The following is a 25,324-nucleotide window of genomic DNA, read 5'->3' as shown; positions in this document are numbered from 1 at the left end:
GCCCAGGGGACTGACTTTGAGCTGGCTGCCTACAGTTAATGTACTGTGTACAACTAAGTAGAGGATGATTTGGTGACGGGATACCAGCCTCTCTGCAGTTATTTCAGTACAGTTATGTAATGGTACTGAGCAACTGTTAACATGAGTTCCAATGGATTGCTGCTGGGCTTCTCTATGCAGGAGGCTAAGGGCATGTTTTTACAATGCCTATTAATCTGTTTCAACATTGGAAATTGGTCTTCTGTAATTCTTCAGAATGCATTTACCTCCTGTTACTATGGTTAAGCATTCTCAAGCCAATTGAAACTATTTATGCTTTCACAGTAGAAATGTGAGCACAAATCCTCTTTATTACCATCGGGCAGGTTTCTTTTGTGTGTGAAATTCTGGTCTTTATGACCCAATTCTCAATTGCAGATTTTGCCAGATACTCAGTCGAGATACGAAAAGACATTGCTTTTTGATATAATGTTGCAAAAGCTGGCAATATATAACTGAGTATTTGGTTCTTTCCAATGATCCAACCATCTTCTAATGCAGGCTGTAAGGAAACAATTGCTTCCTTCGTACGATGTGATTACTTTAGCAGAAGATCCATTAGGATCTCAGTATATTACTAGTAGAAGATAACATACTGGGATTTCTTCCTACTGCATCCCCTACCACCACTACATCTATCACTATAGCTTTATTTACTAATTGCTGGTGCCTTCCTCCGCACTTCTGTGTTCACATCCGCCTTGATCCTGCTGAATAATGGAGCAAGTTCAAGCAGTCAAGTGACCTACTTCTGTTCCTACTCTGTATATACAGTCAGTTCTATTCTCATGCAATTCTGTATTATAAGAAAATCGTGTAACAGCAGCACCATTTAAATAAATTGGGCTGGAATCTCATTATAACCAGCACACACTTTGAACGTTTGCGCTATTGAAGCAGTGTCCCCAATTCATCAATTGAGTTATAGCGAATTCGTGTTAACAAGACACGCGTTACTGCAGAACGACCTGAACATCATTCTCAACATCTTTTGCACATGTATGCATGTGCCGAAGTGCGCTTTCCTTCTGTATATAGCATTGCTACTTTGTTATGTACCATATTGTGAGTGGTATTGCAGTCTCTGTCAAACGAATCCACCGTTGCCTCATGTAATTGGAATACATCAGATGTGCAAATCCAGCTGATACTTGTTATTTATTGCTGCCCTATTACATGAGAGTTTTGCACGTCAAGATAAGATTGGTAAGATTTGAAATTGCAATTGTGTTCTCATGGATGTTCCTTCCTGCAGTACATTTCTTCTGGAAACTGTATGTGAAATGTAGAGTTTCGTTACTTTTGAGTCAAAATTTGCTATAACCACACTAATGCTTTTTTCTGTATTTTGGTAATACTTTCTATGGATGTATCTTTACATAAACTTCCCTTGTACATATGTTTCTCTGTTGCAGTGCATAATGTTCATGCTTTACCTTTTTACTGCTCTTTAGACATGTTTATCTTTTCTGAATTCACAGCCAGTAGAGAGGAGTTTGTTATCTCTGCCAGAGATGTGCTTCTGTATTTATTATTTTCCTGAATATTATATGTAGTAAAGCACCTTAAATTTCATCCTGATCCTAATGTGTTTCACCTCTATATACACCATGCCCAGACTCTTGCTGAAACAGTTTGTTTTTGTGTGAACCATTATTTTGTATTAGATAGTCAAAGGTTCAGACTTGTTGAATTAAAAAGGGATCAAGTATCTCATTAGCTGCTTCAGAAGCATGAAAAACCCCTTATTACCAGAGCAGTGGTTGGTTGTTACTACTTCATTACGAGTTATGACTTTACTTCACACACTGGACACTTTAGGAAACAGTAATTTTGTTTGCAGTCAAAAAATTTGAGTACATCAAATATTTTCTGTTTTTAATAAATTGAGAAATGCCTCTGTTATTAATCAGTTTGAGCCATTTTGAATTTTAATGGGAAAAGAAACGCAAAAGGCAATTTACAGGTTTCAGTTGCCATTGCCAGGAATAAACCACAGTAGTTGTAATGACCTGGTAATAAAAGATTGTGCACATCCTCCAAGGATGTTAATGAATTCTGAAAATGGAAACAATCCAAATTGAAGCTGGTTCCATATCAGTATAGTTTAATTTATAAATTTAATATTCACACACATTTCCTATTGGCATGACTCAGCCGAGAGATTGGACTGTATAGTCCCCTGTTTTCAGGTGTTAAGCAGGCTCTCACAAAATGAAAAACCACACGCGCGCGTGCACACAAGTCTGTTGCCTGCCCTATTGGGTAAACTGAACAAGTGAAATCGTTTACCAAACCTTAACCCCTGCTTGAGGGCCCCATTGCAGGACAGTTTTGTGCCTGAGGGATCTCAGCAAAATAGTAGGTCCCACTCAGAAATAACTGCAATAATCAAACTAAGTTATTTATCTCTAGATATTGAGGTAAGAGATTCTTGATTGCAAATTACAATGTCACCAGTCCTCCCCAGCCCTAGGAGTTCCACACTTACCCTCAGCCAGCCGAAGATTTCCCCACATTCAGTTTTCAATTTCATTGATCGCTGCTGCGCCCTGCCCACTCATGCTGTCAGTTATCCCAATTAATGACAATTCATCCTTCCTGCCAACCCTGTGAACCACTGTCTCCATTCCCAGAGTCTTTTTCAAATTTACTCATTCAGTGGATGTGGGCATTGCTGGCTGAACCAGCATTTATCTCTGATCCCAAATGGACCTTAACGTAGTGGCTGTCTGCATTCTTGAACCTCTGCCACACGTTTCATGCAGGTTAATACATATGCTTTTAGAGTGGGAGTTGCAGGATTTCGACCCATGTCCAAGTCAGAATGGTCATTCGGGTTAGTGAGGAGTTTGCAGGTGATTATGTTCCCATGTACCTTTTGTCCTTGTGCTTCTAGATGCTAATGGTCATGTATTTGGAAGTTGCTATCTTAGGAGCCTTGGTGAATTACTGCAGTGCGTCTTGTAGGTGGTGTGACTGTACATGGGTGGTGGACAGAGTGAATGTTTCAAGTAGCAGTCAAGTGGGCTACTTTATCCTAGATGGTGTCAAGCTTCTTGACTGTTGTTGGAGCTGCAGTCACCCAAGAAATGAGATATCACATGCCGAATGTGCTTTGGTTCAGTGAAAACAGAAGGTGAATTGCTCTTGTAGATACTGCGTTTATACAAAGATACCAGAACCAAGAGCAGGAGTGGCCTCAGCTTCACTTTCCTGCTGCTCTCCATAAGCCTGTCTCCCCTTCAAACTTACTCAACCACCATGCTCTTGGGTAGTGAATTCCACAGGTTCACAACCTTTTTGAGAGAAGTAATTTCTCTTCATCTCTGTTTTAAATTGGCTATCCCTTATTGTAAAAGTATGACCTCACTTTCTAGATTGCCCCACAACAGGAAACATTCTCTGTGTGTGCCTACTTTATTGATCATTTTGCATCCTGTTTACATCAGTCATATCTCCTTTCATTCTTCTGCACTCTTTTTTAAAAAAAAGTATAAGACCATAAGATTTAGAAACTGATTTAGGCCATTTGGCTCATTGGGTGTACTCCACCACTTGATTGTGGCTGATCTGTTTCTCAACCCTGTCCTGCCTTCTCCCCTTTTGATCCCTTTGCAAATCAAGAACCTATCTATCTCAAATACACTCAAGGACTTGGTCTCCACAGCCTTCTGTGGCAGCAAGTTATGCAGATTTGCCATACTTTTGGATGAAGAAATTCCTCCTTAAAACCATTCTAAAAGGTTGTTCCTTCCTTCTGAGGATGTACAAACGAGAGTTCTAGTCTGTCCTACTAGTGGACATGCATCTTCTCCACGTCCACTCTATCCAGGTCTCTGTGTTCTGAGAGTTTCAATGGGATTCCTTTCTCATCCTTCTAAACTCTAAGAAATGAAGTTTTCTCTCTGATTCCTGTTTTACTAGAGCTCCTTGCTCCCACACAGTCAAATTTAACCTTGCTTTCAAGGGCAGTCACTGTAGTAAAAGATTTTTGTCCATATTTAAGCCAAGGCTGTAATAAGGTCAGGAGCTGAGTGGTCCTGGCTAAACATAAACATTGAGCAGGTTGTTGCTAAGCAAGTGCTGTTTGAGAGCTGTGTAGATGACACCTTCCATCACTTTTTTTTTCTCATGATCAAGAGTAGACTGATGGGAAGTAATTTGTCAGGTTAGAAATCCTTTTGTTTTTGTGGACAGGACATAACTGGGTGATTTTCCAGAAGCACGGTGATTGCCAGTCTTGTAACTGTATTGGAACAGCCTGGTTTAGAGCATAGGTCTTCAATAATATAGTCATTTGTTGATTCCTGTTGTTTAGCGCACAAGTACGTCTGTGTTTTAGATTCATCAGGTTGACTTTTCATTTTTAGACATGTCTGGTCCTCCTCCTGGCATGCTATCCTGTACTCCATTTTTTAAAAGTTTTATGTTTAGCCAGGATTGATTCCCTCGATTGATGGTAATGGTGGAATGGGGATATGCCAGGCCAGGCTGTGAGGTTGCAGATTGTGTTGAAATACAATTCTGCTATTTCTAATGGCCCACAGGACTTCATGATGTTGATGCCTTAAGTTTCTAGATTTGGTTGAAGTCTATCGCATTTGGCACAGTGGTCGTGCCACGCAACACAATAGAAGATGTTAGTGTGAAGCCACAAGAGCAATCACTGCACACAGTCCTTATCAATATTGTCTTGGACAGATGCATCTGTGGCAGGTGTTTCTGTGAAGGCAAGGTAAAGTCTGGTTTTTCCCTCGTTTTGATTCCTTCACCACCTAGTGCAGACCAGTCTAGTCTTCCGAATTAACAGCTCAGTGAGTAGAGCTGTTGCTTTTGAGCCACTCTTTGTGATGGGACCCTGAAACATCCAACCTGGAACACATTCTTCACTCTGTGCTTCCTGCAACATTGTGGCATACTGATCCTAGCTGAAGAAAGATGGTGCATGAGTATCAAAAGCAAGTTTCCTTGTCCAAGTTTGACCTGATGCGATGAGGCCTCATAGCATCCAGAGTTAATATTAAGGACTCCCAAGATATCACCTCATTGTATGCAAATGGTAGGCTACTGCAGAAAATACGGAGATATGGCATTGAGGGTGAGTTGGAGGTTTGGATTAGGAATTGGCTGGATGGAAGAAGACAGAGGGTAGTAGTTGATGGCAAAGTTTCTTCATGGAGTGCCGTCACTAGCGGTGTTCCGCAAGGATCTGTTTTGGGACCATTGCTGTTTGTCATTTTTATAAATGACCTGGAAGAGGGGTTAGAAGGTTGGGTGAGCAAGTTTGCGGATGATACGAAAGTCGGAGGAGTTGTTGACAGTGAGGAAGCATGTGGCAGGTTACAGCAGGATATAGAGAAGCTGCAGAGCTGGGCAGAAAGGTGGCAGATGGAATTCAATGTAGCTAAGTGCGAGGTGATTCACTTTGGGAAGAATAACAAAAAGATGGGGTACTGGGCTAATGGTCGGATACTTGGTAGTGTGGATGAACAGAGGGATCTTGGTGTCCATGTACACAGATCTCTGAAAGTTGCCACCCAGGTAAATAGTGCGGTGAGGAAGGCATATGGCGTACTGGCTTTTATTGGTAGAGGAATTGAGTTCCGGAGTCCTGAGGTCATGATGCAGTTGTATAAGACTCTGGTACAGCCGCATCTGGAATATTGTGTGCAGTTTTGGTCGCCATACTATAGGAAGGATGTGGAGGCATTGGAACGGGTGCAGAGGAGGTTTACCAGGATGTTGCCTGGTATGGAAGGAAAATCGTATGAGGAAAGACTGAGGCACTTGGGGCTGTTTTCACTAGAGAAAAGAAGGTTTAGGGGTGACTTGATTGAGGTGTACAAGATGATTAGGGGGTTAGATAGGGTAGACAGTATGAACCTTTTCCCGCGTATGGAGTCGGTTATTACAAGGGGGCATAGCTTTAAATTAAGGGGGGGTAGATATAGGACTGATGTTAGGGGTAGGTTCTTCACTCAGCGAGTCGTTAGTTCATGGAATGCCCTGCCAGTAACAGTGGTGGACTCTCCCTCTTTATGGGCATTTAAGAGGGCATTGGATAGGTATATGGAGGATAGTGGGTTAGTGTAGTTTAGGTGGGCTTGGATCGGCGCAACATCGAGGGCCCAAGGGCCTGTACTGCGCTGTATTCTTCTATGTTCTATGTTCTATGTTCTATAAATATGTCGCTGCATCTTTTATCTGTCCTGTCAGTGAGACAGAGGATTGTCATATTTATGGAATCATACCTTAAAAGCTAATGTCAGTCTTTGCAATTTGGCACTACTCCTTGGATGTTAACGCAGAGAACCTTGTAGTGCCCTAGTTGATGCCAACTTCTTTGAGACTTTTTTAGGACACCACTTTGGTGTCTACGCCAGACAACATGGGTTGATACGACAATGGTTTCTTTTAATGCCAGAGGTTTGTTTTGGAACTTAGATTCCACTATTTATGGGATTTGAGCTCAGGTCCTAGAGCATTAACCTAATCGCTGGATACTGCCACACCATTGCTTCCGCTTGCATTCTTTTCTCGGAGTACATCAATTAAGTGTAGCTGCAATGCTAACTGTGATCCAGTCTTTTTTTTTAAGCTAACCTTCTAGTACCCCTATTCAAATGAGTCCAAGGCCTGATACCTGAAGCTGCTTGGTCCTCTTCACTCAAACATGATCTCTCTAAAATTTGTTAATGTCACATTATGCAGTTTATCAACCTTTTCCTGTTAGAAATGGTGAACCATCAATTTATAAGAGGCTTTGTATATGTGAATGCTGTCCCCATGTCTTTAGTATCACTATTTGAAAGTGAATAATATAAAAAAACTATGAAAGTATGAGATACTTGGTATCCTTCCATCTACATTTCGGCCCCAGTGATGTTTGAATACTGGAGGCCTTTTCTCTGGCTTTTGCAAGAGGGTAGAATTCTCACATAATAGGCCTTGAATGTTTTCAGGCAATCATGTTGATTCAAGTCTTGGGTCCACAGTTCATGGCAGCATTCTTGAATCCTTGCACAAGCTGTGGCTGCCACCAAATTGTTTAATTTCCCTTTCACCAATCTTTCTTTGTGCCAACTGTCTACTTGTCCAGAGGCGGTGGTGAGAATCATGAATGGTGGCTAAGCGTGTCACTTACATAAAGTGTATATATAGACCTACATCAGTATATTCTCCAACATTGAGACTAGCCCCTGGAAAAAGAAGTGGGGTAGAACCAGAGTATATTCCTACCTGAACAGCTTCTGCCTGAAGGGAGGGTTAATCTAGTAGCAATTAAAGCAAGATGCAAGACAAACAGCAGCAACTTGCTCTGGGAATAAAGTGGCCAACATACATGACTGACTTCCAACAGTGCTTTTTTTTAATGCTGGACTATAAGACTGGAATTCCTGAGGCAAACTTCCACTAGAGGTGGAGAAATAAGATCCTGCGAGTGCTTGGTGCTAAGAACCATTGGCACCATTACCTCATTTATTATTTCTCACTGACAAGTCTTTTTTTTTCCAGAGGTGAAGGCTTTAGATAGGTGGCCTCAGCAGTTCCTTTTTCCAAATTGTCTGTCTCTGCAACCAACTGTAAGCAATAGGAAAGAGAACAATAAGAAAGCAGAAGTGAGAAATTAAAAGTGCTGGGAGAAATATTTTAAATAAAGGCAACTAGTGAGTTAAAAAGAATGAAGGACTTGGAAACTGCATGACGCATAGATACAAAAAATGCAGAAGTTTTGAAGTGGGTATTTAATGGTATTAATCATGATTCTTGGTTGGGGGTGGGGGGGTGGTGAAGAAAAAATGTGGTCCATTCAGTAATTGATATACACCACACTTGGTCTGCTGCTCCAAATGTTAGACTGCTATCTTATATTTAGCAAAGTTTAAGAAGGGACATTTGGAGTATTGGCAGGATTGCTTACATTTAAAATTGATGTCCATTTGGCATAATTGGCAAATTGAGGCAGCCTGTTTTGTTTCTGATATAGGGATAATAATGAGGTCACCATGTATCAGAATTTGGTTGTGGCATTTGGGTTTTATATGAATGTAGATTTTCTTAGCTTTGAACTTCTTAGAGATAGAATCAACAAGAAATAATAGCACAAGTCAAGCTACTCTCTACTCAGTGACACCAAATATAATGAAATGTGTCATTCACTTATTGCATTACTGACCATGGGGAAAGACTAAATGCCATATGATTTGTTAAAGCTTTTTACAAGAGAGTGATTTGTTGCATGTTGCTCCATATGCTAGACGCTCAATCTCACAACTTGGGCCAGAATTTTATGTGTCCCTCCATGGGAGTTGAATTAAAGGCAGGGGGAGCATAGAATTGTAACAGTAGTGCTCACCTATCCCCATTGTAATTTTACCAGCAGTGGGGAATGTCCTGGTGACAAAACAGAAGAGAACCAATTTGGGATCAAACTCACACTCTACTTCAACTCCTTCGACCTCAGGAATATTGGTGGAATTGAACAGAGACACATAGAAACAAAAGGTTAGCTTCTGTTTTGTGTACATCATTAGGGGAAATTTTGATTCATTCAAGATTCAGTGTTGGATATGTATTTGGTAATCCAAGTCCAGAAGTGACACATATACCTCTACATTTTGAGCACCTGAAATGAAGGATAGAGAAAAAGGTGAGCTATTCTTCTGTAAACTGAGCAAAGACAGATGAAAGGCTGGGAAAATCAGCTGGCATTTTCATAAAAGTGGTGTCTGACTTAGAAGTAAGAAGGGAAAAGATGATGGGGAATGGAGCAGTTCTGTGCGATGACTCCTCCAGTGTTATCATTTGCCACGGCAATATCTCTTCCTCCTGTCTAATACCAATGAAAAGGATGGTCTAATTATATTTAATCAACCTGATCAGACATGTCATCATACATCTTTTGGGGCAGGTGGGACTTGAAGCCAGACCTTCAGGGCCTGAAGACCCTCCTAACAAAGAGTAAGGGAGGTTTGAACTCTGGATCTCCAATTATTTATTTACTGTACTCATTAAGAATCAGAACAAAAAATATGTGACATATCTAAGGGGAAAATGGGACTTTAAGCCAGATCTTTTCTCCTGAGATAAGATAGGACAGTACCATCACATCAAGAGACCCTTAACAGCATGGTCTATTCTGATTGCCCTGCTGAAATTATCTTAATGAGGCTCTAGCAAAAATGTAACATCCTACCTGGGACAACATGCAAAGGTGTATGCAGCATTTGCCCACCCTCCTGGCTGCCCACATGTAAGGGTGATTGAATTTTGGGTCATACTGTCTGTTATAATGCCTAGAAAATGGCATCTTAACCCATAATGCCGTTTGCACTAGCTGCAGAATAGTTTGCTCAAAGCTGACCATCTGTTTTTATTGTGAAGGGGTTAAACTACGGATTGACTCCAGCTAGATTCTAATTGCAATTTAGTGGTTTTAGGTTGGTGTATCTCATTCACTTTCAGGGGCTGTGCCAGCCTAAGGCAGCTGAGCACTGAGCATAATTGAGCTCCAGGACATCAGTTTTATTTAAAGTGGCAATACAAAAAAGCTTTAATTAGGAAAAACATACAATCAGCAGCAGGTTTGATGCTCTCTTTAATTGTGAAGAAAGTGCACAAATGTTATGTCATAAGACAAAATGTAAAGACAACCTCAGGATACTTTTGAACGGTTTTTCTGATGGTGATAACTATTGTTGCCTTTATTTTTAGATTTTATGCAATATTTCAAACCTATAGGTCATGGAAATTATATGCCACCACCTTGCATAGGAACAAAAACCCACTTAATCATTAGTAATCTGATGGCTAGTTCAGTTTTGAGACAACTTTGCAGTCTACTTGTGTTTTCTATGTACTCTCTCTTCATATTTCATTGTGGATGTATACCAATAAGTGAGAAGTGAATGCACTGCAGAGAAACCAGCTGAAGGATATTGTGGCTTTGCTGTGGGCAATATTACATGCACTATTATGATGAGCATTTTTCTTATACATACTTAACTGTTTATCTGCACCTTTGTAAACTGATGAATCACATATTGTAAGATGTTGGTAATCCAGTAAAGATAAATTATTTTGTTACTGTAAAGAAGTGTGCCAGATTGCATCAACTCATGCAGCTATCAATGGTTGACTTGTTTTAAGCCAGTGTTTACTTATTATATTTAGCAGACAGTTGAGCCACTTCAGAATCTTACTGTATAGCTGTCAATTGAAATAAATGAAACTTGGCAGAAGAGTTCTCCTGTGAGTTGGATCTGTGGAATTTAGAGTTGGTGGAAATTACAGACACACAGTTTCTGGCATGGAACATGTAGTGTGCCATGTCGTTCAGGGCACTACTGTGGTCTGGACACTTTCACACTGGGCAGATTATGATGCTAACAGCTTAATTTGAAACACATTCTTCTAGTTTGTAGTACATAAGACCGTCAACATCATGTCCTAACCATTTTCTGTTGAACATGTGTTCAGGATCCTTTAGTTAGTGTTAAAGGTCCAGTTATCCACCTTGCTGGTTAGGTGATTTTGACTTTTATTTACTTTAGAAAATTTGTGGAAGTACTGTGATATACTCTTAGAGAAGTTTTGGTCAGATCTGTTAGATTCTGAAGGAAGTGTTGCTACATCCTGACAGTGAGGTCAGAACAGTTTTATGCCCTGTGCAGAAAGCCTGCTGGAGTTATGGTTGCAGTTTCGTATGGCCTACAACACAGCAAATACCTGGAACACAGGCTGCACAGAGAGGAAGCTGTGTACAGCGGGAGATGGGGGAGGGCTCTCTGGAGACGACCTTGCCCACAAACATTCTCAACTAAACCAGGAGCAATGTTAGAGGTGCCTATGATTCAACAAGGAAATAGTCATTGAGCTATTCCGCCTCTAGTAGAATGTAGCAATGTATAACAGAGGGCAAGAATCTAACTGTCAGAATGAAGAACACCTTTGTGCTGAGCTTGTATAGAAGCAGATCTTTGCAGGTGGAAGCAGGTGATGGGCCAGCTTTTTCTGGTTTGCTGTTCAGTGCTACACAGAAAAGGACAGAAGCTCTGCATGGTAGAGGAGCAATCTACCAGAAGGAAGCAAGAAGAGTGGACATGTGGTTTTGCCAGGGTAGCAAGATATCAATAATGCAGAGAGCCATCTGCTGGCCCCATATGTAAATGAGAAGAGTTACTGGAAGTACAAGGGCTACCATACCATCAACATGCAGTTGATGTGTGACCATATCGCTGCCTGCTATCCTGGCCTCTGTTATAATGCCTTCAGCCGTTTCTGGGATCTTTGGGCCGCCAAGATGATCCAGAGGTGAGTGTTTGGGGACTAGGGATATCTCTGCACACAGCATAAGATTTTGCCATGCAACTGCAGTGGTGACGCAACAATTCTGGTAATCTGCTGGAGGACAGCATGCTGGCCTATAGGAGAATGTGTATACATTTTTGAGCATTGAGATCCACAGTTAGCAGAACAGCAATGTTTTTGAGGTGGTACAGCAGCAAACTAGAGCTCATTATCTTTTTATTGGAGCACTGAGATGTTGGGTGCTTTTTTGCCTGTGCTGTTCTGGAAACTGAAATTAGTCACCGTTACACACATTCCATCATGGCTAGATCCTTTGGTAGTTGACCACCATTTTTATGTTGGAAAGGATGGAGTCAAAGCTGCATGTGAAGCCTTGTGCAAAGTTAGAATTCAATCATTCCATGCTCCTTGATAGAGACAGGATTATTAGCTGGCCTGCCAAACACCAAGTTTCTAAACTGACAACATGTCATTGAATCCTCTCCTTTATGCCACTTCTTCAAAGTCCTCAACTATCCCATTTAGCAGAATTCATCTGTAGCACAGTCTTTTGGTGCATGCTGTGTCATTTTTCCCAGCCTCACTCATGCCTGATGGGTTACCCTATACAGATCCTGACCCTGATTCTGCCATGCTATAAGATGAGAGTTGGGTCAGTAGGGAGGTGATGGCCCAGTGGTATTATCACTAGTCTATTAATCCAGAAACTCAGCTAATGTTCTGGAGATCTGTGTTCCAATCCCACCACAGCAGGTGATGAAATTTTAATTCAGTAAAATAAATCTGGCATCCTATCCTACTGATGACCATGAAACCATTGTTGATTTGTCAGAAAAGTCCATTTGGCTTGGCCAAACAAATCACTCAGTTTATCAATTGCTATGAAGTCAGTTTGAAGAAATGAAACCAGACAGACAATCTGCCATTGACCATCAGAAAAGACAACAGCAGAAAAAGCCCTGTCACCCCTGCAAAGTGCTCCTTACTAACATCTGGGAGCTAGTGCCAAAATTAGGAGAGCTGACTCACATTAATCAACAACCTGGCATTATCTTTAAAGTAGAACAGTTCAACACCACCACCATCGTCCCTGGATGCATCATGTCCCACCAGCAGGACAGACCCAAAAAAGGTGGCAGCACAGTTGTATGCAGGAAGGAGTTGCCATGGGCATCCTCAACATTGAATCCAGACCCTACAAAGTCTCATTGGCAGATTTCCTTGCCCATGCTTAAACTGAAGCAATTACTACATACCATCCTCCCTCAGCTGATGAATCAATGTGTCTCCATGTTGAACAACACTCTGAGGGTGGTACAAGCAGAAAATGTACTCTGGGGTGGGGGAGGATTTCATTGTCTACTGATCAATATGGTTGGGTCCTAAAGGACAGCTGCTAGACTGGATGAGTGGTGAGGAAACTAACAAGAGGAAAAAACTTGACCTCATTCTTACCAGTCTGCTGGCTGAAGGTGCATCTGTCCATGACCAGATCAGTAAGAGTGACCACCACATAGTCCTTAGTGGTGATGAAGTCCAGCATTCACATTGAGAATATCATCCATTCTGTATTGTGGCATTGTTACCATGCTAAATGGATCCATGAGGTGCTGTGAGCGATCATCAGCAGAATTTCACTCCAGCACAATCTTCAACCTCAGCCTGGCCTACCTGCCACTTAACTATTCCATCAAGCTAGGGGATCAACCTTGCTTTAATGGTTCGTGCAGGATGGCATGATGGGAGCAGCATTGGGCAACAAATCGTTGGAGGCATTGGATATTGCAAACACCTGAACCCCCCCCCAAGGGCGTGGAGTCCACCTACAGCATGTCGACTACACAAGAGGACACTTCTTGAGGGCATCTACAGATGCCCATGTTCCAGAAATGAATAAAAAAATGTAATTGAGCTGGTGGCTGAAATTGGTCTGTCAAGCAAGTACTTCTTCCTGAGAAGTCTGTATCAGCTCTCACCCTTTCTCCTGTATCTACAGTAGGTGTCTAGGTGCAGTTCTCTGATATCTCAAATAATAAATGCTGTAGGGCTGTGAATTGGGATGAGTTGGAAGGCATAATGTCATGACACCATATCCAACTTCCATCACTTCATGCCAGATTGCAGGTGAAAGTGGAACAGGATCTGAAAGGAAGGAGTTAGACAGGAACACATCATCATCTTGAATGTTCTTGGATGCTGAGCTCTTCCACAGCCATCCCAGTAATGCAGAGCACTATTCAGGTGATGCAAGCATCCTCCTCTGGTTCCTCGACTCTCTGGTTTTTGAACTTCCTTACCCTGTAAGAGAGGGGGAAGAATGTGTAGGATTATTTGGATGAAATGCTTGTCATGGCTAAATTACTGGAAGTACAGAACAACCTTGATTATCTGAATGAGGTGGGCAGGAAGTATTTTGTTCAGATAACTGATTGTTCGGTTGACTGATAACGTTTTTATGGGACCTTGAGTTCCTGTTTGGATAATCTGAAATTTGGATTATTGATGTTTGCATAACTGATTTTTGTATTTGGAAGTGGTGAGAGATGGATGGAAGCTGGTTATATTGAAAGGTGTGTGTGAAGTAGAATATCTGAATGTTAGCCTTGTCCAGACTGCCAGGGGATTTTTGATAGGCCAGTGAAGAAATGTGGTGCAGTGAGCAGTGTGTGAAGTTAAAGCTTTCGTAGGTGTTTCGTATGAATTGTACTTTGAAGAGGCATTTACTGATCTTGATCGCCCATGTGAAGTCATTAAACTTCTTTATGGTATAATCTGGCTCTCCGGCACAACTCCAGGAATTGAATTATCTGGCCAACTACTCCTGTTCCCTTTCAGGGTTTGCTGTCAGTGCTTTCAGAACTCCTGTGAAAACATTTTCCTGTCATGTCCATTTGATATCCTGTAATAATGCCCCCAGCACCATATTGGAAACGTCAGGAGATCCGTGTCTTCTCTGATTTAATTTGGGGTGCTTCTCCTTCCAACCAATTCCTGCCCAGGCAACAGAACTATCCTTATAATAAGTGCAGCTCCTCATTTTAATTGCAGCATATGTCAGTCACGTACACAGCTTAGCTCATGATGAACATTCAATTCAGCCAGTAGTATCCATTGTGTTTGCTGAACTCTATAATCATGCAAATGAGGAGGCACCATGATATTTGTATATTACCTGCCTAGATGTGACTCAACATGGGCTAACCACAAATGAAGACACTAAAAACCAATTACAGGATCTATTGGCTTAACATTCCACTACCCATCTTAAGTGGCAGACAAGACGATGGGGAGCATCATCAGGTGAACACCACCTAACTCCGATTTGTGGAAAAGAGTCAGTCCTAAACGTTTACACTTCCTTTGTGGTAGCAAACCATTACCACTATTAGTTTTGTAATATGTACCTCTGAAAATCAGATTACTTATATCTCAATCATCTGCACTAAATTGCACTTACGATCAGTCTTCCCATTTAATGTCTTTATCTATATTCTACTATCCTCCTTATTATTACTGTCAACTTTTATATCTTCTGAAAACTTCTAAATTATTCACTCTGTCTTCCAAATGAAGTATTTTTATATTTAACAAGAAAATCATTAGTCTTTGTTTTGATCACTGGGGAATCTCACTGCATACTTATGTTAGAAAACTTTGTTCAACTTTGTCCTTCAGTCTATTTTCAAAATGTAGAAGTGCTGGTATTGGACTGGAGTGGACAAAGTTTAAAATCACACCAGGATGAAATGCTTGTCATGGCTGAATTACTGGGTACAGAACAACCTTGATTATCTGAACGAGGTGGGCGGGAAGTATTTTGTTCAGATAACTGATAGTTCGGTTGACTGATAACGTTTTTATGGGACCTTGAGTTCCTGTTTGGATAATCTGAAATTTGGATTATTGATGTTTGCATAACTGATGTTTGTATTTGGAAGTGGTGAGGGATGGAAGCTGGTTATATTGAAAGGTGTGTGTGAAGTAGAATATTGGTGTTTTACACCAGGTTATAGTCCAAGCACAGTACTAGCTCTCGGAGTGCTGCTCCTTCATCGAATAACTAATGGGGCTGGTTTCTTATGATCCTGTCCCACCAGTTACCGGATGAAGGAGCAATGCTCTGAAGGCTAATGCTTCCAAATAAACTGTTGGACTACAACCTGGTGTTGTATGATTTTTAATTATTTTCAAAATGTAATTGTGGTTCTAGCAACCATATTAATCAGAAATGAGATCCACTTCGAATTGTACAAACATATGATGTAGCAAACTTTAGTTTCATATTTATGGTTAATACTTACATTTTGACAATTTAATGCGTTCACAATTATGATTGTTCCAGTACTAAAATCCATTGGCACAGCTCTAAACTGGATTTTAAAATGTTGATAAATCCTAGAAATCTGGTATCTCAATATCCACACATTAAAGGAAAGATTGTTTGTAATTATTACTTAGTCATCTTTGTTATTCAGTTTTAGTGATAGGTAAGATGGGGTTGATCAGAAAGAGATGGAGTCAAAATTTAGAAGCTAGTACAATATATTCCTATGTGAAAAGTGAGACTAGTTGCAGATATAAGTTTCTTTTGCCTTTTTTGTAAAAACATTAGATATTGGCCTTGGACGTATGTTTTTGAGATCCTTCCCTAGACTTGTACTTTTTTCAGTCTGACAAAATTTTGTGTTTAATTATTATTAAAACATGTTTAGAAAAGCATTTTCCTGAAATCGGTTTCAACATTTGAATATGTAATGCAATGTTCTGAATCTTTATTTGAATAGTGAACTCAAGTAAAGTTGGCAAATAATCATCATAGTTATTTAACCTTTTCAGTGCTATATTTAAGGTATTGGTTACTGTGGTAGTGTAAAGCAACTGTTCTGCCTTATAAATCATAGGGTTTATCAGGCAAGCATGTTTGAATCTTAGGAAGTGCTCTATTTAGGAGAGGAAAAGTACAACACCAAGCTGCTGTGTCTGTTCTTTTTAGACAATTGCAAAGAAATGTGGGGGAATAGAGGAACTCAGGTCATAAGGTTGACTTTGAGTTGTTAGCAATTGAGAAGCTTTTGCTCTTTTAAGTTGGCTTGAATGTTAGTATTTTGCTAACAATTCAAGGGTCCATCTAGGACTTAAACCTATGTTGTGATTCATCATTTGTGAGCTCTGTATGAAATTTTTGACAGGTTGTTTAACTGTTATATTTTTTCTCACCTGACACCTTGTTATTGAGTAATTAATCCTCCAATCTGAAAGAGGACGATGGCAGAGTTTTTAAATGAGGAAAACATTTATTTTTGCACCAAACAAGAGATGCTAAGGATGTAGCAACCCACCTTCACTCAACCACCATCCTTAAACCTTTTCCTTTTCAAACATGTCTTCAAATCCTTGGATATGTCATCAGCTCCACATCAATTTCTCCTGCAACTCCTTTGTTTGAATCACTTTGATCTGGATACTTTAATTTGTAATTATGGAGACCCTCCAAATGGGGAGTCAGTTTTCCATGTAGTCTAATGACTGCCTCATCACTGATCTTCCGAATTCCTCCTCTGCCTCTGATTTATCTGATGCCAGTCTGATAGCCATTCTTTACTGAGCCTTATTTCTTATAGGCAAGATTTGGAAGACCAAAAGTGTTGTTTTTAGCTGCGACTTCAAACTTCATGTCACACCATCAATTTCATTCTTTGCCCTAACACCCAGGCCAAAATCTTTAGCAATGAGGTTGTTGGTGGCAGAACTAGAAGTACCTGGCAATTCAATCATAAGCAGGCTAACTTGTGGCCAGCCATTTAATCAGTTCACAGTAGTGAAGCACAGTAGGTCATGCAGCAGGGGATGTAGGAAGTCAATGAGCCTGCCACTACCTCATATGATTGAAAGCTCCAGCTGCTCCACTTCAGGAAGTGGCGTGGAGGGCTGTGCTGAGGTGCTGAGATGGAGATGGTTGAGAGCACCAAGTCTTGGAAGTGATGATCACCAACAATCTGTCCTGGTCCACCCACATTGATGCGGCATGTCCACAAGGATTCTTATCAATTTTTATAGATGTATCACAGAAAGCATCCTATCTGGTTGTATCATAGCATGATATGGCAGCTACTCTTCCCAAGATTGCAAGAAACTATGGAGCCATGAACACAGCCCAGTCCATCACATAAACCAGCCTTCCATCCACGAACTTGATCAATACTTCCCGTTGCCTCCGGGAAACAATCTATAAAATTAAAGGCACCTCCCACCCTGGTTAAACTCTCTGCCACCCTCTTCTGTCAGACAGAGAATTTTGAATACAAGTTGAATAAAAGTTTGAATAGAGGTATGAATAGATTCAAGAACAGCTTTTTCCCCACTGTTATCAGATTTGAATGGACCTCTCAAATGTTAATGTTGATCTCTCTTCTCTGCATCTTTTCAACGGCTGTAACAGAGTATTCTGCACTCTGTTCTGCTACCCTGCTACACTTTGTATCGTGCAATCTGCCTGTATTGCACTCAAAACAACACTTGCCACGTGTACTGAGACAGGTTGACTTACTGTTTTCACTCTATCAGTTATATTTAAAAGGCACTTAGGCACATTCCCTGTAAGCCTTTAGTGTCAGTTTTGCTTTCTGAGGAATTCTTGGGAACTGCAATGGTCATCCTCCTCTCTGCCTGCCATTGGGTTCCCTGGAACTGCTGCCACCACCTCTCCACCTGAGATCTGCATTCCTGGAACTTTAAGCCATCATGCTGCTTCCTTGATCAATCACCTTTCTGACTTTTCCTCCTTCACTTTTGACTCATGCTCCATCACCTTAACCTGCTTTATGTTCTGTCACCCATTACCCTCTACCCTCAACCTAACATCCTGTATCATCTCTGTCCTTAGAAACCTTGATCTCTCCGCAATCATGCTTGGCCTAGCATCTTTTGATGTTGACCTTCCCTATATAGTGCAGCTTCCTCTGTCTAACCATGGTGAGAAGTCTTCAAATTGTTGCCTCTTTCCCATGCTGTGTTCCTCCCTCAGTAAGCCATGCCCCATTTCTCTTTGACTGCCAGAACCTGATTTCACTTATCAGTGCTTCCTGTCCAATAGATTTTAAAAAAAATACTCCTGTAACAAGAAACTACCAGCAGGTAGACTGCATCATCTGCGTGCCATGTTTATGCAGAAATTTCCTGTTTGCTGATAAAACAATTGAAAAAGCACACTGAATTTTGGGGAGGTTAAAATCTTGTAGTGCATTGGCAGTGTCCCTGAGCCAGAAAGTCCTAGTTTAAGCCCCATCTGCCCCAGAGCATATCCTGGTATGTCTGAATAATTTTTTTTAATATAAAAAAAATTCAGGCAAAGTTGTCATTTAATGAATAATATGCAAGTATATTAAAAATATCTTCAGCAGAAGCACAAGCAATTTCACCCTGCTGTTAGGAAAGCAGACTATTGGTCTCTTGCACAATTAAGTGCACCCCCCCCCCCCCCCCCCGTCTTGTCTCTTAGAATCTTGAGAAATTTTCAAGAACGTCGTCACAGTACACATGCTGTTTGGCACCAAGTTTAGTTTCCATGAAAATATCACTTTCATTACGAGGACTATTTGCTGCAGCTCTACCCAACTCAATCTGGTACTGAGACCCTCCTTCCTGTTCTTGGCCTTTCTAGATATGATAGTTTCCTCTGCGGTTCAAACCTCCATGCTGTGTTGATCAACTAAAGCTAAATCTACTGATAGCACATTTCAATTTTCGTCAATGCCTCAAATTAAATATTTGTTTCTTGACCACTTCTCTGAATGTTTTCCCTGGTACTACATCTCTTGATCCTTGTCTGTCTAAAGAATGTTTGATTTGTTTTTTCTGCATTGTGTTTTATGATACAGGATTTGGGTGATATGTTGATTGTTGTGCAATATTCCTTTGGTAGTTTGAAAATATCCACCCTGATATTTTGAATAACAAAATTTGTTTCTTCTAAGCATCATATAACTGCCACACCACCTGTATCATTACCTGTACAATGATACAAATAACAGACAAACTTGCTTATTATTACAATCAGAAGCTGCTCTGCTCTGTATCCATTTCAAAACTGCTTTTCAGTTCAAAATGGGCTAGCAATGTTTATAGGGCACATTGCTGTGTTGCAGAGAGTGATGGATAAAAGCCCTTTAATGTTTTAGCAGCATGTAGATGTTTTATTTCCTTCACCCCAACCTCAATGTTATTTATTGACACTTTTGAAGAAGTCCCTTTTTGGTAAATGGACTTCTGGAATGTTTGTTGGGGAAGTAATGATTTGTGCGGAGACTGACACTGATTAATTGCATCCTCTTCTTTTCAAATAATTATGATGAGTGGATGATGTATTAATTTAAATTGGCTATTTGGAATGCCTCTTTTTAGTTATTTTGACATTAGAATTTAAAGAAATTGCTGATCTTGTTGAAATGAATGCAAGTCAAACAAAATATGCTTTTCTGATTGACAAGTATTAGTCACAGAAAGAACATATGAAATATTAAACGTAGCAGATTCAGCAAATTGTACAATTGCCAAATTTAGAAACATCAAAGATATATTTCACCTTGTACTATACTCTGGGAATGAATAAGATTTCTCTTAAGATCTTCCGATGTTGATTTTGTTCTGTCAGTGCTTTCCAAATCTTTTCTCATTCACTGATGTGCACCCTCTCACTCCACTCCTACCACAATCTCTCCTCCCCCTCCTTAACACATACACATTTCTCCTCACTCTCTTCCATCCCCCAACTCCCCACACACTTTTCTTTCCACCCAAGTCCCATCACACTCACTACTTTTCTCCTCATTCTTCCCTTCAGAGTCCTTTCTATTCTCCCCACACTTGCGCCCTCTCCCATCTTGCCCCACTCCTCCCTGCTCTTGGTCTCCCCTCTCTTCCTAACCTCCTCTGTGTGACCGCTGTCTCCTCTCTGCACCTTCATCCTGCGCTCTCTTGCCCTTGCTCTGTCTCGCCCTCCCTCCATCCCTCTCAGCTATGGCAAGAAGACATTTGATCAGCTTTCCTGCTTTTGTCCCAATTTACATCCAGTATAAGAGTGATCTTTGACCTTCCCCATCCTACTCTAATTGAGGCCCTTAAGTATTCAACTAATAACTCACTCATTCAAAGGTCTCTGCCATCAGTGGAAGGAATTAACACAGCAGTGACCGGATAGAGATGGGTTCCCCTGTCAGAGGAATTTGATTCCTGATCGAGGTGCCTGCCTCTGGGAAGTGGGAGGCCTGCTGACAGCCTTTGCTGTGAACCACGCTGCCCACCGCCCACAACCATCTTCCCACTATTGCATCTGACCCGAGATCTAGTGACAGTCCTAGCCTTTGGGTGGGTGTCGTTCTGATTGCAGCCACAGCCATAGCATCTCTGGTAAAGCTGCCGGCCTCTAACTGGCCAGACCTTCCGGCAAAGAGGTGACATCGAGCTCTCGCTAGCTGTCCAACTGGATGCTGAGACTCCAATCCCCTTTGCAAAATTCCATCCACAGACTTAATTTCTAAGCCTTACTGAACCAAAGCAGAACATAATTTATAATTGTGGTTTTTCTTTCTACATAATTTACTGCTCATTTCTTCTGGGTTTTTTTCTCTTCTTTTTGTGGGATTTGATAACTTGCAGGTGCTTACCAGATCCAGTAATTCATTTGTGGGCAAAGACGTCAAGTAAGATGTTACCCTCTTCTTGGGATACTGTTTGAGATGAATATGACTTCACCGCTGAAGTATAGCACATAATTGTTCTTGCTCTCAATAGCCGTGTCTTCAAATGTATCAGAGTTCAGAGGAACCTCTGGGAAATAAGTTTTTTTTTGTTGGCTGGGAAAGTCTCATCTTTCTCCCAGAATAGTTGAAGGCTGTTCTGTCATGCTTTACTACTTACAACATTTTTTTCTCTTACTTTATAAAGTTTGAGTGGCTTGTGTGGAATGCTATGATCTTTTGTGCTTTGAAAGATTCTCCTTGCGTGGTGTAGCATGGATGTGTCTTTTGAATTGAAAGTTTTGGATTTGTCTTAGGGTATCATGTGTCTGACCTTATCAGTTACTCCATTTAATGTTTGAGAAAAAGTCTCAAGTCTTTGTGTTTGTCTGTTTTGCCTCCCTCAATTGCTGCAGTGAAAAGAGTGTCCCTTTTAATACACTGCTGAGAGGCCATCTCCGCTCTGACCTACCCTGTGGCTCTTCTGAAAATTGTTCTTGGGTGAGTGGACGAGTTCACAGTGAGAATGGAATTACACAGGGGCAGTCACATACAGTATCAAAAACATTCTTTCACTTCCTTTAAATGATGTATTGGTTATTTTGGTTGCTGCTGCTGTTGCTGTGTCCCGAAAGGCACAGCCATTTAACAAACATGAATACCAGCAGGAGAGCTCAACCAGCAATAGCTTCTCCCTTGCTTTGACCTACCCCAAAGGCCTTCATAATTAATCGTCCTTCAGAGATGGGAGAAGTTCAAAGACTGAATGTGGTATATCTATTGTCTGACATTCAGTTCTCCTTACCCACAGCTCTGTCAGCTCAGTTCTTTCTTCATTCCGGAGAGGATTATCAATTGGAGCAAAGACTTGGTTCTTCAAACAGCTGCTGGGGGTCACAGCCTACAGTGAAGCACGTATTTCTGCTAACAATAAAGTTAAAATGCAGGTGCCCATAGTTCAAAAGCAAAGGTGTAAGGATTTCAGTGAGCAAACTGAGTTTAAAAAAAAGACAGTGCACTGACAAAGCACAAATTATTCTCTGAATAACCTTTTTACGTTTTATGCCTGCTTACATTGTAATAGCCCTTTCAAATTGTACATAACATTGATTATTTGAATGACATTTAGAAAGCAATAGTCTATCAAAGAGAATTCATAAGGCATTTCCAATATTCTTTTAAATGTTTTGCGTAAAGTTACCAACTGCAGTGATTGATCTGTGACTTCTGTTTGTCAGCTGCAGTACTCAGTCAGCAGACCTTTCGTTGTATCGAACTTAATGCAGTGTGACCAGGATCAAGATGTAGCAATAGAATTGCAGTGTGCAAGGTGCAGACTCTGTATTTTTGTCAGTAACATTCAATGTTGGGAAAGTGCATCAGGATTGGTTGCTAGTTTTGAGCACTACTAGGTGTAGAAGGGAGGTCAGTTAGCTCAGTTAGCTGGATGGCTGGTTTGCAATGCAGAGTGATGTCAGCTGTGCAGGTTTAATCCTAACACTGGCTGAGGTAACCATGAATGTCCCTCCTTGTTAACTTTGCCATCTCCTCAAGCATGGTGACCCTTGGGTTAAACCACCACCAATTGTCTGTCTCTAATGAGAAAGGAACCTGTGATTCGGTAGGACTATTGTAACTTAACCCTTGAGGCTATTAAGGCTTATGGATTGAATACTTGAACAGGTAAAATGTTGTGGGGAAGACACAACAGAATAGGATTAGTTGGAAATGTCTTGAAAGTGAAATTGCAGGTCGACAGGGTAGTGAAGGTGTTTGACATGCTTGTCTTTATTGGTCAATGCATTGAATGTCATTTTGCAGCTGTACAGGACATTGATTGATTAGGTCACTTTTGGAGTACTGTGTGCAATTCTGGTCTCCCTCCTATAGGAAAGATGTAATTAAACTTGAAAAGGTTTCGAAAAGATTTAAAAAGTGTTGCTCAGAGTTGGAAGATTTGAACTATATAGGGAGAGGCTGAATAGGTTGGGGCTGTTTTTCCTGGAGCGTGGAGGCTGAGGGATGACCTTTATAGAGGTTTATAAAATCATGAGGGGCATGGATCAGATGAATAGCCAAGATATTTGTTTCCAGGGTAGGGAAGTCCAAAGAGGGCATAGGTTTAAGGTGAGAGGGGAAAGATTTAAGAGACCTAGGGGGCAACTTTTTCATGCAGATGGTGCATGTAAGGAATGGGCTGCCAGAGGAAATGGTGGGGGCAGATACAATTATGACATTTAAAAAGCAGCTTTAATGGGAGTATGAATAGGAAAGAATTACAGGAATATGTGCCAAATGTTGGCAAAAGAGACCAGATCAGTTTAGAATATCTGGTCAGCATAGATGAGTTGGACCAAAGGGTCTGTTTCCATGCTGTTTCCAAGAGACAGACAGTTGCTGTACAACTTTTCTGTGCTGTACATCTCTGATTCCATGACTCTAAAATGAGCACATTGGGACGAATAACCTCCTTCAGTGTTTTATGATTCTCCAATGCTGCTGCTACTAATTCTACAAAAACAGAATCTGAGATATCTAAGCTCTAAGAAATATCACTTAACCAGAATTATATCAACTGTAGACCCACAGCAATGTGGTTGACTCTTAGGAATGGGCAATGAATGCTGGCCTAGCAAGTGATACCCTGTAAATTAATAAAAAGAAACCATTCATGCTTTAAAAACCTGTGCAGTAATCAGCCTTTTATCTCCTCCAGTAACACATTTTGACTCTGCTCATAACTGAGTTTTTTCCATTTACAGAATGAACCTTTTTTAATGTTTAATACCAACTTGTAATGAATTTTAGAAACATAGGTAAGGAGCAGAAAACAAGAGGAAATTCAGCAGCTAGCGAGAACAGGTCCAGTAGAAGTCTGTCTCATTGGCGGTAACATGCTGTACACAGGAATTAAAAGGGAATGGGACATCTGCCCTCAGTGGATGGCAGCCAGTGTGATTGATTGACAGCTCCATATATTCAGGCAGCACCAGACTAATGGACACTGCTGGGATTGCAGCCAGTCCTAGGATTGAGACTAGTGGATCCCTTGACCCAAACAGGTAAGACGCAGTGGGCAGGAGGCTTCTGAAGAAGCGTCAGTGGACCTGAAATGTTGACTCTGCTTTCTCTCCAAAAATGCGGCCAGACCTGCTGAGTTTCTCCATCTATTTCTATTTTCAGATTTCCAGCATTCACAGTTCTTTGTGATTGGGCAGGGAGCATTTGGTTACCTTGAGAAAGGGGTTGAAGGCATGGGTTGTAACTCTCAGTGGAGAGGAAGGGAGACTACTACCTTCTACAAAAATGCAGAGGACACTCTCCAAAATATAGTACCTCCCTCCATCGCACACTTTTAGTAATGGGCACCCTGTTTATCATTACAGACTCTGTGCCCACACAATTCCCACCTGTCCATGCCAACCATGTTATGGTGTGGGCAGGATAATGTTGGCATTACTGGAACTCTTAATGAGCTCAGTAGGCCCTTATTTATTTAAATATGGTGGGCAAGATGCCAGTTTTGGGGTGGATGAGAAGCTGGCCACCTGCCCTATTTTTCATTCCCAAAAATTCATCCAGCTGAGGCATATTATATTCAGCCCAACATTTCTGATTTTGCCTTGTGTCTCGACAAAGCAAATTGGAACATTTTTTTTTCTATGATAAAGATGCCATGTAAAAGAAGGCTGTTATTGTTGATTTCACCCGTCTTATAAAATCCCAAATTATATCCCAAATCTTTGTGGCTCTGTCTGAGCCACTTTGAAAGTTCAGCTTAGTGTTGGGTGAGAAATGAATTGCAGCCAATATAAATTCCCAGCAGTCTGAAATAGCTTCTTGAAAGTGTCTTCGCTGTTTGGTTGTAGTGTGTCTGGGTATCAGATTTGGACTTCACACCTGCATTAGGTTGCCATCTTTCACAATGATGTGCATCCAAAACCATTTTGTACTTGCACATAAAGGGAAGAACAAATACAAATGCAGCAATTTAGGAATTATTTTAAAGTTTTATTGAGAGACCACAAAGTTGAAGTAATTTATACATAGCTATAGTTTAGTACAATTTGAGATTGTGCGCCAAAATATAAGTACTCAAAAGACAGACTGGGAAATTACAAGAGGGCAAACATGATGCTGAAGCTGATATCCAAGGATTTTTGGCTTCAAGTATAAAATCCTGAATGGTGTTGAAAAGTGTAACACTTCTGGTCATTTATTTAGTTAAATAATTTTTT

At 40.8% G+C, this 25,324-nt stretch overlaps 1 protein-coding gene across 6 annotated transcripts in view; it reads left to right on the top strand.

Annotated features, from left to right (window-relative positions):
* prox1a (prospero homeobox 1a) overlaps window positions 1-25,324 on the top strand; it is a 139,486-nt gene that overhangs the window by 64,088 nt on the left and 50,074 nt on the right. The window contains exon 5 of one of the 6 annotated variants that reach the window (XR_015758436.1): window positions 8,423-8,547. The exons of the other annotated variants lie outside the window; for them this stretch is intronic. The gene's annotated coding sequence lies outside the window, so the exon portion shown is untranslated. The remainder of the gene's footprint in view (window positions 1-8,422; window positions 8,548-25,324) is intronic. 6 annotated transcript variants of the gene reach the window in all.

This window comes from Chiloscyllium plagiosum, unplaced genomic scaffold, assembly GCF_037043375.1.
Source record: "Chiloscyllium plagiosum isolate Xiang-an unplaced genomic scaffold, Cpla_swu_hap1 HiC_scaffold_10, whole genome shotgun sequence".
Taxonomy (NCBI): Eukaryota; Metazoa; Chordata; class Chondrichthyes; order Orectolobiformes; family Hemiscylliidae; genus Chiloscyllium; species Chiloscyllium plagiosum.
This window is presented reverse-complemented; position numbering and strand designations above follow the sequence as displayed.